General features: G+C 37.4%; 1 protein-coding gene across 4 annotated transcripts in view; it reads right to left on the bottom strand.

The window, feature by feature from the left end:
- Positions 1 to 16,961, bottom strand: part of SPATA17 (spermatogenesis associated 17) — a 202,159-nt gene that overhangs the window by 96,251 nt on the left and 88,947 nt on the right. The window lies entirely within an intron of this gene.

The raw sequence follows: 16,961 nt of genomic DNA, 5'->3' as shown, positions 1-16,961 counted from the left end.
TGTTTAAGGGCTATTTTACAGTAGAACTCTAGTTTTTAACTAGAGGCTGACTTCAGATTCATCCAAGGAGATTGCAAGGTACTCATTTTATCTCTACTCCAGACTAACAATTTCAGAATCATTCATAGTTAAAGACTACACATGTTAAAAACCACTGAGCTATAAAGTCGGTTGAGCACTGACTTCAGCTCAGATCATGATCTCATGGTTCGTGAGTTCAAGCCCCCCATCGGGCTTGCTGCTGTCAGCTCAGAGCCAGTTTCAGATCCTCTGTCTCCCTTTTTCTCTGCCCCTCTCCTGTGCTCTCTCTCTCTCTCTCTCAAAAAGGAATAAACATTAAAACAACAAAAAACAGCAACAACAACACCACACTCAGCTATAGCTTCTATCTGGCACATATGGCGTATTTTATACAAAAGTATTTAAGAAAACATAAGAGAAAGACATTAAGTCATTGTTTCTGTCTTCTGAGTACTATGTATACATAGATTTAATCATACCATTCACTTACACAACTCAAATATGCAATGGTTGAACCAGTTTCAGGCACAAAGTATGCACTCAATAAATACATGTTTTAATGATTATGTATTATACAACCTATTTAATGGCAGCTATTTTAAGTTCTTCACTTTAAAATAATAAACTGGTTTTTCTATTAGGTGTTATACTTGCGTAGTGTCGTATACCCTTAATGTTCTTTCATTGACTTGGTCACACACTGTATCAAAATAGTCCACTTACTTATTAGCACAGCGCCTGCTATGCAATAGAGGTTCAAGGGAGGTGTGTGCAACAAATGTTAAATTCAAGTATAGCAGATGTTCATTCTCTGAAAATTCAGTGGTGTTTGAGTTTACAAACTGCATAGAAGTTTGACACTTTTTTCGTATATACAAATGCATAACCATAAGGACAAGTTACATTTTAGTTATTCTTTTTTTTTTTTTTTTCAACGTTTATTTATTTTTGGGACAGAGAGAGACAGAGCATGAACGGGGGAGGGGCAGAGAGACAGGGAGACACAGAATGGGAAACAGGCTCCAGGCTCTGAGCCATCAGCCCAGAGCCTGACGCGGGGCTCGAACTCACGGACCGCGAGATCGTGACCCGGCTGAAGTCGGACGCTTAACCGACTGCGCCACCCAGGCGCCCCAGGACATTTTAAAGGATAGTATGACTTGTTTGGTTTCTGTGTAGATACTCTAGACTAATGTAAAGAATGTATCCATTAAACCCATATAGTTTTTCCTATAATGTGCTTTTCTCTCATGTCACCATTATGTGCATACACTTTTCTGTTCACTATAATTACCTGACGGAATCAGCAGCTCCAAAGTAGTATCATTACCTTAGATTGCTGTCTTTGAAAAAAACATCTTAAGAAAATTTTATATATTTTTTTAAATTTTTAATGTTTTATTTATCTTTGAGAGAGAGACAGAGACAGAGACAGAGTATGAGAGGGGGAGGGGCAGAGAAAGAGAGGGGGACACAGAATCTGAAGCAGGCTCCGGTGTGGGGCATGATGCTCGTGAACTTCAAGATCATGACCTGAGCCGAAGTCGGATGCTGAATCAACTCAGCCACCCAGGCGCTCCCCCAAATTTTGTATTTCCAGGCTAATACTTCAGTTCAGTGTTGACCTTTGTCCAAAACCAGTTGAGGCTACAGTCAGTGTCCTATCCCTAATGCCTCATTAATAACCTGGGACAATTCCCTCACAGTTCCTACCCACCTACCACATTGTTTCATAATTACCTTTGTCTGTATAGGTCTTCCCCAAACCAGCAGCTGGAGCACAGAGCTCTGTTAGGTATTTTTGTATCCCCATGGCCCAGTAGGGTACTTGGCACATAGTAGACATTCAAAAAACGAATGCTATCAAAAAACGAATGTGGTTATCGAGAACAATGATGCACTATTCAGAAAGGCCCATGAAGCCTCTCTTTTACGCTTGTTTTCCAAAACCACATCAATATCTCAGTAAAATGTTTATCTTATCAACTTCTTACAAACAAATACAGATTATACTCTTCTTATCTTTCTTAACATATCAGTTTCCATGTGCTTTCAAACACGCTGTGAGCTAGAACTAAATTATCATAGACCCATTGAGTCACCTCCAACTCAACTTTTCCTGTTATAGTTGAATTTTATTAGGTAACATGAAACCAATGCAAATATATTTAAATATCTTCAAAATATTTTTGAACTGGGTCTTCTTTGGGATTTTTCCCCTATATAATTTATACAAAAAAAAGGTATTGAAAATATTATGGGTAATCGTATAAACCATAGTTAATGTCATACTAACATTCTCTCATTATAATACTAAATATCAAATAAGGCAGACTCATAAACAGTTTAAATGATGTTAATTAAAGACAATATGTGCACATATACTTAAAATAGTTTTTAGCGTAATTTTTAAGTGGGTGATAATTTTTAAGATGATTTTCAGGGTGATTTTCTATGACGAGAATGTACCAATTATAGTGAGAAAAACACAATATTATATTAAAAGAATATTCTGACATAAAATATAACTAAATCTCTATAGCCTATGAGAAAGGAGAATGCCACTCTATTTCGTGATGATCTAGCTAATTTAAGTCTGTTAGTTTATCATTTTCACAACCTTGCAGATTAAAATTGTGAAATAGGTACAATTTAACCAGGCTATCATTTATCAGTTAAAAAATCTATCTACTTGAATAACTGCTATTAACTTTACCCCATTAGAAATCTTTTTTGGTCTCCTTCCACATTTGCATGCACATGTATACATAGGCTAGATGGGAAATGCAAATAGATCAGTAGACATGATAACTTTCCTAAATTATATTTTGCAACCTATATGGAGACCTCCTCATGTGTATTCTCTTTGCAATTTAAATCAAATATCGGTAGAAAATATATTTTAATTGAATTTAAAATGTATCATTGAAAATCTTCAAGGTGTCGGTTAGTTTAGAAATTAATTTAATACATTTGCTAACTTACGTCAATGAAAACAGTCCAGCCCTCCCTCGGTCCCTACAGCAAGCAAATACTCTATTTATTTATACTGATACAGTATTCATTTAGCTATTACTTCTTTAAGTAAATAAAACAACCCTAACTTACTATTGTCTCAATTGGACACGTCATAATTTTGCAAGCCACTTGTGAACAATGGTTTGTTGTGGATTTTTAAAAAAATATTACTATGAGTCACAAAAGACAAGGTTAATCCTAAGGGACCGTGACATATTTTTCAGTTTTCACATTTTTCGCAACTTAGAAGGGCTACTGCCAAGCTAGCTTTTGGGACTTCATTTTCAGCAATAATTTTCTAGAGTGACCAACACTATGGGGAAATCTGTGCTAACTGTTTAAAAAAAAAAAAGCCTACAACTGAGTTATTTGCAGCACTGTCATGCTAACATTCAACTCAATAAGACCCAAGAAATCTCAGGAGAGGACTCTGCTAATAGCTTCTTACTGACCTCCTTGCATCAGGCTGGGCTGCTGACTGGTGGCCCAGTGGTGAATACGGCAAATGAGGTGTGAAAGCACTGATTTTTTTTAAAGGCTATGATTCTGACTCGTCAAAAGGAAAAAAAAAAAAAGGCAATGAGTGATATAATAGATATATATTTTTCTTGAATTCCCCCCTTCAGACCCTCCATCATGGGAACTTAAGCATGACCTGGAATATTAATTATGTCAGGTTGAGCAACGAGCAAATGTACCATTTGTTACCCAGTCACCCTTAGCATTACATTAATATTTTGAACCATTCCATATTTCTAACAACCTATCAGTTTCTCTTTTCTTCCCGGTTTTTATTCTTTATTAAGTATTGTGTGGGAAAGTACTTTAAAAAATGCAGTTGGTTTAAAAACAAATGGATGGCAGATGTGGAGCATCTACTGTTTTATTTCATGGAGAATGTTTTTACGGTCATTTCCCACTCATCCACAGGCCTTCATTTTGCCTGGGGGAAGCTCTATTCTAATTTTTGCTTCTTCTCTCTGTTATTGAGGTTTACTTTTTAAAAACACGTTTCTGTAAAATACAAAGAATTTGAAACATGACTGTGTACCCTTACAGCTTCCAAAGCAGAATGACCAGCGTTTCCATTTCGGATTCTGCCATCTGAGAAATAATAATTTCTCATAATTTCCAAGTAGCTGCTTACTCAGGAATGAACAGCTACTACGTACACAGGAGAGGTGGGAGGATTCAAGTTTTACTTCTGCGAGTGACAATTACACAGGGAAGGGAATTGCGGATTGCCACACAAAGGAACAAAATCAAAAGGTATTTTCTTGGACAAGGATTCAGAATTTGTGAGTACGGGGTTGGGGGGGCGTGCGGAAGATACACGGTTCTAGAAAGGGGGGCTGACTAAAATATGTTCAGGTTCTAAGATTTAATAAAAATTATTTTACAAATTAGACTCTAAGTCAGCCCAGAAGAGTAGTAAAGATCTCTAATAAGCAGGAAAGTAAAAGTGGGCCTGAGAACTGTGAATGAAGTATTTGCGAGGCTAAGGACTGCTGAATCAACACTGACCAGTGCACTTCATCATCATTATGGAGACATACTCGTGCCAGGAGATTTATAAAAATCCCACTCAGCAAATAATTGCCCTGCTGTTAGGAGATAGTCAGAGTGTTAACACACTGTCACAGTCCAGTGTTTAGTAAGATATTCTACATTCAATTACTCTTGCTGAGAACTAAAAGGAAACATGGTCATTTCTCAGCTACTACAGTTATGCTTCCACATGCATTTCAGACAATAGTCATGTTACCCGTCAGACACCGTAGCCCAGAAGGAATAAGAATTTCATGGAAACATTTGGTATTCTCCAAGAAGAGATTTGGTAGAAAACTTGTCTATATAAAGCAATATGAAAAAAAATGACTAACAACACATGCTTTTCTGTTACTTCAGTTAAGGAGAATTTTTAAGTTTTCAGTCAAAGTACAGAGTGGGGTCATGTGAAATGGAGACCCCAGATGTAGCTGGCTTCATTAGTTTAACAAATGATATTTATAAGTCATGTGGATTCTGTAATTGTTATTATCATATATTAAAATGCTTTCATTAAATATTGAATAAGACAAAGAAATTTAAATAAAATCCCATCCTCTATAAACTAATTCAATTCAATAAATATTTAGCAGCTACTAACTTAGAAACACTTTACTAGATCTAAGGTGGGTACAGATGAACAAAAAGAGATCACTCCCATCAAGCCATTCTCAGTGGTGGGGGAGGGAGGGTTAGGAGAGTGATTTTGTGGCTGACGATGACATACCCAGCCTATAGTAAGTATCCTCTAATTACTGTTGTAGAAGAGGTACACACCGGAGATTATGGGAAAGGTATTTATCTTTTAGAAAATTCTGTGGAAAAAGTATCTGGCTTTGTTCTAAAGGTAGGTAGAATTTTGGTAATGAAAAAAAGGGAAGTAAGGCATTCCAGGCTAAGCAAAGGGTAAAAATAAAGACAAACATATTTGTGGGAAAACACAGAGCGGTTGTTCAGTGAACATCATATTGGCCAGTTTAAGCATGAAGCTATAGTCAGAGATGAGGTTGTAAAGATAAACCAGGGCCAAACTCCAGAAGGCTGCAAGTTACACTTACTTTTTACATAAATGGGAGTCTATTGATTTTCACATTCTCCTTTAGAAGGTAAACTTGGGAGGAAGTCTTAAGCATGCCCTACTAGTACATGAAGTCTACAGAAACACACTTCATGGAAACACTGGTGAAAACCACAATATTACAAAGAGACAGAGCTAGCATAAGATGTGGCAGGGACATTGGAATTATCAGAACAGAAATTTAAAACAACTATGATTAATATGTTAAGGGAGCTAGTGGATAAAGTAGTTAGCAGACATGAACAGGTAGGCAATGAAAACACAGACATGGAAATTCTAAGAAAGAATAAAAAAGAATGCCAGGGATCAAAAACACGGTAACAGAAATGAAGACTGCTTTTGGTGGATTTATTTGTAGACAGGACATGGATGAGGAAGGAATCTCTGAACTTGAGGATATGTCAACAGAAACTTCCAAAATGGAAAGGCAAAGAAAAAAAAATGTCTGATACAAATATAACAAGAACATCCAAGAAAGGTAGGATAACAAAAGGTATAACATCACATAATGGGAACATCCAGAAGAAGGAAGAGAGAAAGGAGCAGAAGACATATGTGAAATAATGGTGACTGAAGCTTTTCCCAAATTAATATCATACATCCAATCACAGATCCAAGAAGCTCAGAAAACACCAAGTGAAATAAATGGCAAACAAACACATAAACAAACATAAACCTGGGCACATCATACTTAAAATCTTATAAGAAGCAGAGGTGAGGGTCGCCTGGGTGGCGCAGTCGGTTAAGCGTCCGACTTCAGCCAGGTCACGATCTCGCGGTCCGTGAGTTCGAGCCCCGCGTCGGGCTCTGGGCTGATGGCTCAGAGCCTGGAGCCTGTTTCAGATTCTGTGTCTCCCTCTCTCTCTGCCCCTCCCCCGTTCATGCTCTGTCTCTCTCTGTCCCAAAAATAAAAGTAAAACGTTGAAAAAAAAATTAAAAAAAAAAAAGAAGCAGAGGTGATAAGCACCTTACCGTCAGAGGAACAAATATAAGAATTACATTCAACTTCTCTTCAGAAACCCTGCAAGTGAGATGAGAGCAGAATAGAATACACCACCCAGAGTGAACCCTAATGTAAACGATGGACTTTGGGTATTAACGATGTGTGGGTGTAGACAGTATATGGCAACTTCCTGACCAAATGTGTTGTGAACCCCAAACTGCTCAAATTTTAAAAAGCCTATTAAAAATAGTTAAGCCTATGCTTAGCCTATAACACAACAATTCCATCCTTGGGAATCTGTACAAGACAGATGAAAAAAATATGCCCACACAAAGACCTGCGTGCAAATGTTTACAGCAGGATTATTCATTGGTGCCAAAATTGAAATGAAACAATACAAATGTTCATCAACAGATTATTAACTGAATATAGTTATCTGGAGAATAGAACACTATCAACAATAAAGAGAAAGGAAATACTGATGTGTGCTATAGCATGAAAGAATCTCAAGAACATTATTCTAAATAAAAGGAGTTAGACACAATACCACATATTATATCATTTCATTTGTACATTAAGACATGGGTATAGACACAGGGTATATAGGAAATCTCTGTACCATTTGCTCCATTCTGCTGTGAACCTAATTGCTCTAAAACAATCTATTACAAAAAAAGCAAATGGTGCCATCAGCTCTGTGTCTTAAGCCAAAAACCTGAGAATCACCTTTGATGATGCATGGTCTTCCCCTGTCCCTTATATCCAACCCAGCAACAAGTTCTATTCATGCTACCTCCAAATTCTATCTTGAATCCATAGGCATCTATTTAGGCCCACAGCCAACACCTTTATTCAAGCAACCTTATTTACCAAAGTGCTTCAAACTGAAATTTAGCTCTTCTCCATCTCTTCAGCTTTGAACCCCACTTGCCTTCAGGGGAAGCCAAAGCAATAATTAAAACGATTTTTTTAGCCCCTAAAAAACTATGTGTATTTTTTTTTATTTTTTTTTCAACGTTTATTTATTTTTGGGACAGAGAGAGACAGAGCATGAACAGGGGAGGGGCAGAGAGAGAGAGAGGGAGACACAGAATCGGAAACAGGCTCCAGGCTCTGAGCCATCAGCCCAGAGCCCGACGCGGGGCTCGAACTCACGGACCACGAGATCATGACCTGGCCGAAGTCGGACGCTTAACCGACTGCGCCACCCAGGCGCCCCAAAACTATGTGTATTTTTAATGCACTTAAAAATCCTAACAAATTCTGAACAAAGTCCCTTTTTTCTGTTCCAACCTCTTTTAAGTCATGCTTTCTATCCCTCACTATCTACCATCCACAATGGTTTTCATTTCCTCACAACATGCCAGGCTACTCCATGACTCAAATTCACCAAATGTTTTTCCTATCTGCTTATTTGCCTGGCCAAACTATACTCATCCCTAAGAATTCATATTAAATCTCACTTGTTTGGAAAGACCTCTTGTCACCACCACCCCCCCATATACTTTGTCCTGTTATATTTTTTCTCCCTCTCAAAATCTTCTGTTCATTTTCTTCCTGGAACTTACAACTTCTAATTATACATATATATGACTTTGTTTTTTGATGTTTATCTCCCCAATTATCTAGAATTTAAGCTCCATCAGGGCAAGAACTATGTCCATTTTATCGGCCTCTGTGTACTTAAGTTTGTGGTTCTCAAAGCTGGCAACAGAGGACAGTCATTTGGGGAACCTGATAAATACTGATGTCCAAGGCCCAACCTAGACCAACCCAACCAGAATCTTTGAAGCAGTCTGGGCATTAGCTGAGTTTAATTCTGTGTTTTAAAGCTGATGTGCAGCCAGAATTGAGAACCCTGACTTATAGCCTATCTTAATATCTGGCTCAGAGTAGACCATCAATCCATATTTATCTGAATAAGGAATATAGACCAGCAGTCTGGGAAAATGTGAAGACTGTTTATTGAAAGGTAAGAAGAAAGAGCAGTGGAAATAGAAGAATGACATGGACAGGGAGCGTTCTACAGAAACAGAACCAGAGGACATTGATAATATGTTTATTAAGAAGAACGTAAGAGAATGTGGACTTACAGAAAAACTTGGGCTTAGATCCCAGGCAGAGAAGGTGGAAAGAGGGGACAGTCAGGCAGGGATATTACTACCTGTTTTGGAGTTATTAGAATTGAGCTTCCCCCAAATCCAGGTTGAAAGGTCCAGTGTAGAGCTGTAAGAGTAGGTCTGGAACTTGGGAAAAAGGTCGTAGGCGGCAAATGGAGTTGTTTTCTGAATTGAAATAGCTGAATGTATGAAAATGAATGGGGTCACTGAGGGAGAGCATGTGGGGAATTCAGGGGGACGGTCTTAGGAGCACATGCAAGAGATGAGTAGGCGAGGAGAAGCCCATGAAGGACACTCAAAAGAGCACACAGCGAGGGAGGAGAGGCAGGACGCAAGGGAGAAGACGGTTCCGTGAAGGAGGTCAGCAGTGTCAGAGGCTCGGGAGAGGTGGAACAGCATGGGGACAAAGAATGCACCACTGGCATGGTAATTAGAAGGTGACAGGTGACCTCCACAGAAGCAAACTGTGTTCTTGTGGCACAAATCACATCGTAATTCATTGAATGTCAGGAAAGAAAAAGAAGTAGAGACTGATTTGAGTCTTCTAAAATATAGTAATATTATCATGACTCAGAAAATCTTGGGACTAAAAGAACATTTTTCCCCCAGTCAGGATTTCCCTTTATATTGCATTGTGAAAGAATTTCTGAGAGAAGATGCCACGTAAAAGACTTTCTGGGAAATCTTTCCCACTAAACAATCCTTTTGTCTTTTTCTCTGTAAATGTCAGGTTACTATTCTACTAATCCCTGTAAGGAGTGGATGAAAGTCACTTATTTTCTTGCTTAGGAAAATTTTCTAGGCCTGCTCCTTTTCCTAACACATAGAAACTCCCTTCCCCACCTCCAAAAAACCCAACCAACCAACCAACCAAACAAACAAAAAAAACAGCTTCATTTACTTCCTCCCCTCCTTGATCTGCTACCTTGGCACTCTCTCCAGATTTGGCTTTGATTCCTGCTTTTCCATGTGAGTCACAGCATTGACAGTTTATAAATAATTATAAAATACTGGAATTAGTATTGATACGGATATATAACCATACTGAGAATAGATTATTCTGGGGGGTTAGGATGGCTGGTATTTAAGACGTGTGAAGGAAGACAAGGAATGTGCCTGGTGTGTAAGATAAAGGAAGGCATTCCTAGAACACAAAGATTTGCAAAGGAATAGAAACTTTAAATGACTGATAGTAAAGAACTATAAATAGCCCTATATAATGTCAGAGTAAAAAGATACACAAGAATTACTGAAGAAGACTGAGAAGAAATGATGAAAGAGTAGAAGAAAAAGCTGATCGTAAGGTCATCAAGGCCAACGCAACTTTCAATATCTCAGGTGTGATGAGCCAGGTGCAAAACTCCCAAAGGTCTGGTGGATTTAAAATTAGGAGATTCCTGGGTGACCTTACCAAAAATTATTCTGAATAGTGCAGTGCAAGTGGACACCGAATTCCGCAACGATTTGAAAAGTCCCTATTGCAATGTCTCAAACACCCAATTTCTACATGTTCTGCACTGGCTTATTATACATACCAGTAAAGTATGAATGACCTAAGAAAAACAGTAAAGGATGTTCCACCACCCACCCCAAACCTTCCATGGTATACCATTTCCACCCCCCTCAGAAACCTATTATTTTCTCTTGCCCAGTTCTTCCTTTTTTTTTTTTTAAATGTTTATTTATTTATTCTTGAGAGACAGAGAGAATACAAGTAGGGGAAAGGGAGAGAGAGAGAGGGAGACACAGAATCCAAAGCAGGCTCCAGGCTCTGAGCTGTCAGCACAGAGTCCGATGTGGGGCTTGAACCCATGAACCTTGAGATCACGACCTGAGCCGCAGTCAGACGCTTAATGGACTGAGCCACCCAAGTGCCCCCTCCCCTGCTCAGTTCTACACATGATTTAATTTAAAAATGACTGCAGGGGCGTCTGAGTGGCTCAGTCAGTTGAGTGTCCGACTTCAGCTCAGGTCATGATCTCAAGGTTCGTGGGTTTGAGCCCCACATCCGGGCTCTGTGCTGACAGCTCAGAGCCTGGAGCCTGCTTTGGATTCTGTGTTTCTCTCTCTCTCTCTCTCTCTCTCTCTCTCTCTCTCTCTCTCTCTCCCCCACTCATGCACTGTCTCTCTCAAAAATAAACATTAAAAAATGAAAAATAAATAAAAATAAAAATGATTTCATAGTTTGGGTTTAAAAGATGACTTTGAAGACAATTAGTTGCTAAAAGAAAAATACAGAAACCGTCAACAGGATTGAAAACTTTCTTTTGTTAAAGAAAATGTACTAATAGAAAGGAGCATTTGTCAAACTATATTCCCAGTGTTATCTGGGGCTTTGTAAGAAACTGATTTCCCAAGAGTCTTTGAAGAAAGATTTCTTAAGCAAACAGGAGGAAGCCATTTTAAGTTTTATCAAAAGTATAGGATTGACTGCCTCATGGGGAAATGCTATGTTGCCTTAATCTGGTTGGCTACAATCTTGTGACCAGATCTCAAAGACCACCTCATTTTCAGACTACTGTGCTCTCACACAGTCTTTTTCTGTAGACCTGTGGCTTCCTGTATGGAAATTATTAATTAGTGCCTATTAGGTACAGATTATACCTGCCACTTTGTGATAATTGAGCTGAGTGATTAGGATTTTTTCACTTTTCTGTGTTACCCTTAAATAAAAACTTTATCTTTTTTGGGCTATCTTTTGCTTTCCTGTTTTGTTCTGACCTCCTTGGTGGTAGGGAGCCCAGAAAATTACACAATGCTTCACAATTGTGCTATCTTTTATCTCAACTCAAACTGTAAGACCCTCTCGTGGCAACACAATTTGGCCACAAACACAATTAAAGGGAAAGTGATTTAATCAGAGGAAGTTGGCCAACACAATATTTTGATCAAAAAACCGGATCTGGTGTAAGATGAATAAAGTCTAGTCTCTGGCGTTGGGGTGTACTACTGGGTTGTTTCACAAGTTTTTATGTGGGCTTTTTGTCATTTCATTCCTCACTTCAAAAATATGAAGAATACCTCCCTTGTACTTTTTAACCCATTACTTCATTTTCAGTCTATTATATCATTACTGTGCTAATGAAAATAAAGAACAGGTGCAGCAACTTGAATTTCTCTACAAGAAGAGATAATTGGATCAAACACCTATTTATCTATTTGGTTTTTGGTCAAAATGCTCATGCTCAAATAATTATCTGCCAAATTAATCCCAGCTCTCCTTTATATTCTCTTTTATACTCATCTTCAACTACCGTTATTTCTTTTCCCAACAATTCTGATCCCTTGACTGTAATCCTTTCAACCTTGCCCTGTGAAATCCCTCTCCCATCTATGCTAAGCAACTTCTCTTTGCACCCAAAACTTTTCAATAAATATATTCTCTACCTTCTTTTTTTTTTTTTTTTTCTTTTTTATTACAACTGGAACTTCCTTTGCAGGCCCACTGAACAAAGCATTTTAGAACTCCCCTGTATCATAGTGACCAGGGAGAGATTTGCATTTTCTTAGTTCACAATGTCACTTTCAAACCAGTACTCGTTGACCTTCTTGAAATATACATATGCAATCTTCTGTCCTTCCTTGCAGTTATCATTTGCCCATATTCATGATAGCCACTGGCACTTAGTTCAGTCTTCCTTTCTACTATGTGATGGGGGATAATTTTAGGTATGTCATGCATAGGTGGGTGACCCATCCCAACAGCATAGATTCATGGTTCTTCGACTCCTTCAGCTTCACTGACCTTCACCTTTACACACTAGTACTGAGATCAAGAGTGAGATGTCAAAACCATTTGTATTCTTACAGATATCTCCTCATCTCAAATCATAGGATCATAAGACAATGTGTAGTAGTGTTGAATAGGACATCTATTGTTTCAGAACTTCAGCTGATGCCTCAAAGGCAAAAATACTTAAGAGATTATATAAGTATTCATCCTTATTCCTTTCCTCATGGCTCTTTCCCCAACAAGACAAACACACTGCCCAGCAGCTATCCAGATGTACCCATGAAGGCTTGCCTGTCTTCCTGTGAAGGAGCCCTACATCTTAGACTCATGCCTCTCACCTCCTGATGCTTAAAGAAACTGATAAGCTAATTCACACAAAGCATAAAAAGGTAATAATACTGAATATATTGTCTAGTAGTTATCTTCAAATAAATAGAAATTTAAAGATATGATTTCAGCCATCATCCAGGAAAATAATGTTGAACTAGGACCTTTTTCAGTCCTTTTTAAACCATACCATAAAGAGAAAGTATGGTTTTGAAAACAGCCACATCTTAGTTTGAATTTCACTTTCACCCTGTCTAGTTATGGAACTTGGCTTATTTTGGGACATAAAAGTTTTTTTAAAGAGTTAGCTTCCCCTTTGCCTTTTCTTTGAATATAGGATTTGCCATTTTAAACACCACCTAGGGGGCACCTAGGTGGCTCAGTGGGTTGAGAATCCGATGATCTCAGGTCATGATCTTACAGTTCATGGGATCAAGCCTCGCACTGGGCTCTGTGCTAACAGTGTGGAGCCTGCTTGGGACTCTCTCTTTCCCTCTCTCTGCCCCTCCCCTGCTCATGCTTGCTCTGCCTGTCTCTCTCTCAAAATAAATAAGCATCTAACAAAATTAAAAAACACATGAATATTCTACCAAATATAGGCATCAGTTACTAAATATCATTACATGTGTCAAGATGATTGTTTTATTTATAGTTTTTATTTAATTCAGAGAAGAAATAGTGAATAATTGAGACTGAAATAAAAGCTTCCTTTCTTGTTTTGAATGTGAAAAGTATTGTAAATCTGAATTAGGACTCTTATTAGAAATAGCATAGCATGGGGCACCTGGGTGGCACAGTCGGTTAAGCGTCCGACTTCAGCCAGGTCACGATCTCGCGGTCCGTGAGTTCGAGCCCCGCGTCGGGCTCTGGGCTGATGGCTCAGAGCCTGGAGCCTGTTTCCGATTCTGTGTCTCCCTCTCTCTCTGCCCCTCCCCCATTCATGCTCTGTCTCTCTCTGTCCCAAAAATAAATAAACGTTGAAAAAAAAAATTAAAAAAAAAAAGAAATAGCATAGCATGACTCTGATATTAGAAATCGGGGACATTACAGTGACACAGTTGCTCTCCTTTATGAATTTGCCTACTTTAGAGGGAAGTAGATGTAACCATAATGCCAATGGTAAGTGTTATATTTAGACATGGAGATAAAAAGCAACAGCTGTGCCTTGTGAGGTCAGGGAAGGCCCTACAACAATTTTAGCATTTGGACAATTGTTGACAGAGCAGTTGATTTTTGTGTGGATATAGAAAGAAATAAACCAGGTAAAATAAATTGAATCATTTTAATGATGTTAATTTAAGACTAATTCAGATGATCATAAATTAACTTATGCATGTAGAGCATAAGCATAAATAATAAGTATGAGTACAACAAAATTATATCATCCTAATGATTCACAATTTATTTCAAAGAGATACTAAAATGAAATTATATGCATATGTATATATACATGTATTAATTTAAAAGTAGATGGAAAATAAAGCTGAATAAATTTAACAGAAAAATATTTTTCAACTCATTAAAGGGACTAAAACCACAGGAATGCTTTACATTATATAAACACCTTGAAAATGTAACTTTTCTCTAAACTGAGAGAGGTCATATCCTTTCGGCAAGACTTTCCTTTCCGTATGACAACAGCAATTGAGACCTGCAGTTTATTTATTTTAGGCCCAAGAGATATTAACAGATTAAGATTTAAAAACAAATTCTTTCTCTTTTCTCCCTTCTTCACACCTTCCTTCCATTTTCTCACCTTTTATTTTACTGTCTGCTGCAATATTGTATAGATAACATAACTCCTTTTTGAGTGAAATACTTTCAACTGTCAAAAAATACATAGAAAAACCAATTGACAAGACTATTTAATAGAAAATATGCTACTTTATACTAACATGTTTAAAGTCACATTTGTCACAGCAAAATGAAACTAAATTTTAATATATATATTCTTTTAAAGGTTTTTTTTTTTAACGTTTTATTTATTTTTGAGACAGGGAGAGACAGAGCATGAACAGGGGAGGGGCAGAGAGAGGGAGAATCTGAAACAGGCTCCAGGCTCTGAGCTGTCAGCACAGAGCCTGACGTGGGGCTTGAACTCACAGACTGCGAGATCATGAACTGGGCCGAAGTCGGCCGCTTAACCGACTGAGCCACCCAGGCACCCCTAAATTTTAATATATATTTTTGAACAAACAATTGTACTTCCTCTTTGGTTATGTTTCTTTTGTGATTATAATAAATATATAAAATATGGTACAAACTTTCTATGTCTTTTAAAACATTTACCTACCAGGGGCGCCTGGGTGACTCAGTCGGTTAAGTGTCTGACTTCGGCTCAGGTCATGATCTCACGGTTTCTGAGTTCGAGCCCTGCATCGGGCTCTGTGCTGACAGCTCAGAGCCTGGAGCCTGCTCCGGATTCTGTGTCTCCTTCCCTCTCTGCCCCTTCCACACTTGTGCTCGCTTGCTCTCTCTTTCTCTCAAAAAAAGTTTTTTTTAATTAAAAAAAATTAAATATATATATGTATATATATGTGTGTGTGTGTGTGTGTGTGTGTGTGTGTGTATATAATATATATATATATATACACATATATTTCCCTACTTTATACTCTATAAAATCTCAAGGTCATAGATGATTTCTTGTGTTGGACTATATCTTAATTTACACTCCAATGTTAAGAAATACTCATGTTTTTAATAGTGACATTAATGATCAAATAAGCTACATTAGTCAATGTTTCAGAATTTTGACCACTGACTTAGTTAAGAGTTCATTTTAAGAAAACATTTGACAATATAAACTCTCTCCTTATGTCCCTAGTTTTAATACAAAGGAATGTTTTCGACTGTAGGGTACAGGGCTGGGGAAGGAGATATAAAGAAGATTAAAGGAAGAAGAAGGGAAGAAAGAAGATGGAGTAATCCAAAGCCTGAGATTTTAAAATTGGTTACTAGATATTCAGCTGAAATATTTCTAAAGTTTTCCAATCCAGAAGAGTGAATTCAATGTCAAGAGTGTAGGGAGAGCAGGGCTTATCTATACGAAGCTACTCTTTTGGACTTGCAGGAGAGCTAAGATAAATCATGAGCTGACGAACAGTGACAAAATCTACCTCTTCATTATTTATCCATTATAACAGAATCTAACTTCCAATTGGTCTCATTCTAAAATATTTCTGAAGTTTAAGAAAGTCTTCTGAAGTCTTAAGAAACTTAAGAAAAATAGTCATACTAATAATAGGAGTAAATTCTCAAATCTACCAAACCATTATAACCTTATTAGATCTAGTTAAAGCCATGGTATACCTTCCTTGTATTTCTAAGTTTTAGATTTCATGGTATTATAAGTAGCGATAGCAAAAGGAACCAGAAAAACTCAGTCTTTTTTAATCAGTGAAGAAGTTGAAAAAAGTGATTATAATTAACTTACCAACAACATTAATTTAATATGAAATCAACAGAAATAAGCATACACCAGTTAACTGTGCAATATGTTTGCATACAATTTAAAATATGGTGTGCCAGAGTATAAAAGGTAAGTAAAGGAACACTTTACATTAAAATGGGAAATGGGAAGTACTTTTGTTACAAATGTTTTCTAATTCTTTTCTGACTTTTGAATTTCCTATTAAAGATTTGAAATTTTATACAAACCTGTATTTGTGTACGTATATACACAGATGTCTATATAACACACATATATACATAGGTGTGTATATATAGGTTATTTTTTAATACCTAGGATTGGGAGTAGAACTCTCTCTACTCCATAGCTAATACGTTAAAAATTTGCCCAGTCACTGGATGGAAATAAACAGACCCTGAGTTTGAGGTCCAAAAAAAAAAAAAAAACAAAAAAAAACCAAAAACATAATAAATAGAGAACTAAAGAAAATCAGGTGCCTCAAATTTATGGGCAGGATTAAAATAATAGTGTTCTTTGAAATGTTTGAATGCTAGATTAGAAATCTGATATGCAGATGATTATTTATATAAAATTAAATTAAAAGTTAAAACGTATTTGAGCAAGTTTAACACAGTACAAAAATATAGTCCAACTAGAGGTGAAGTAACAGTTAAGTCGATTCAGCTTAATTTCTGGGGCCCTCATTTTCACAGGCTCTTTCCAAGACACAAGGAAGGAGCCTGGCAATGTGCTCACCTGGT

The sequence above is a fragment of the Herpailurus yagouaroundi genome, unplaced genomic scaffold, assembly GCF_014898765.1.
Source record: "Herpailurus yagouaroundi ecotype Mexico unplaced genomic scaffold, PumYag 253, whole genome shotgun sequence".
NCBI classification, from domain to species: domain Eukaryota; kingdom Metazoa; phylum Chordata; class Mammalia; order Carnivora; family Felidae; genus Herpailurus; species Herpailurus yagouaroundi.
This window is presented reverse-complemented; position numbering and strand designations above follow the sequence as displayed.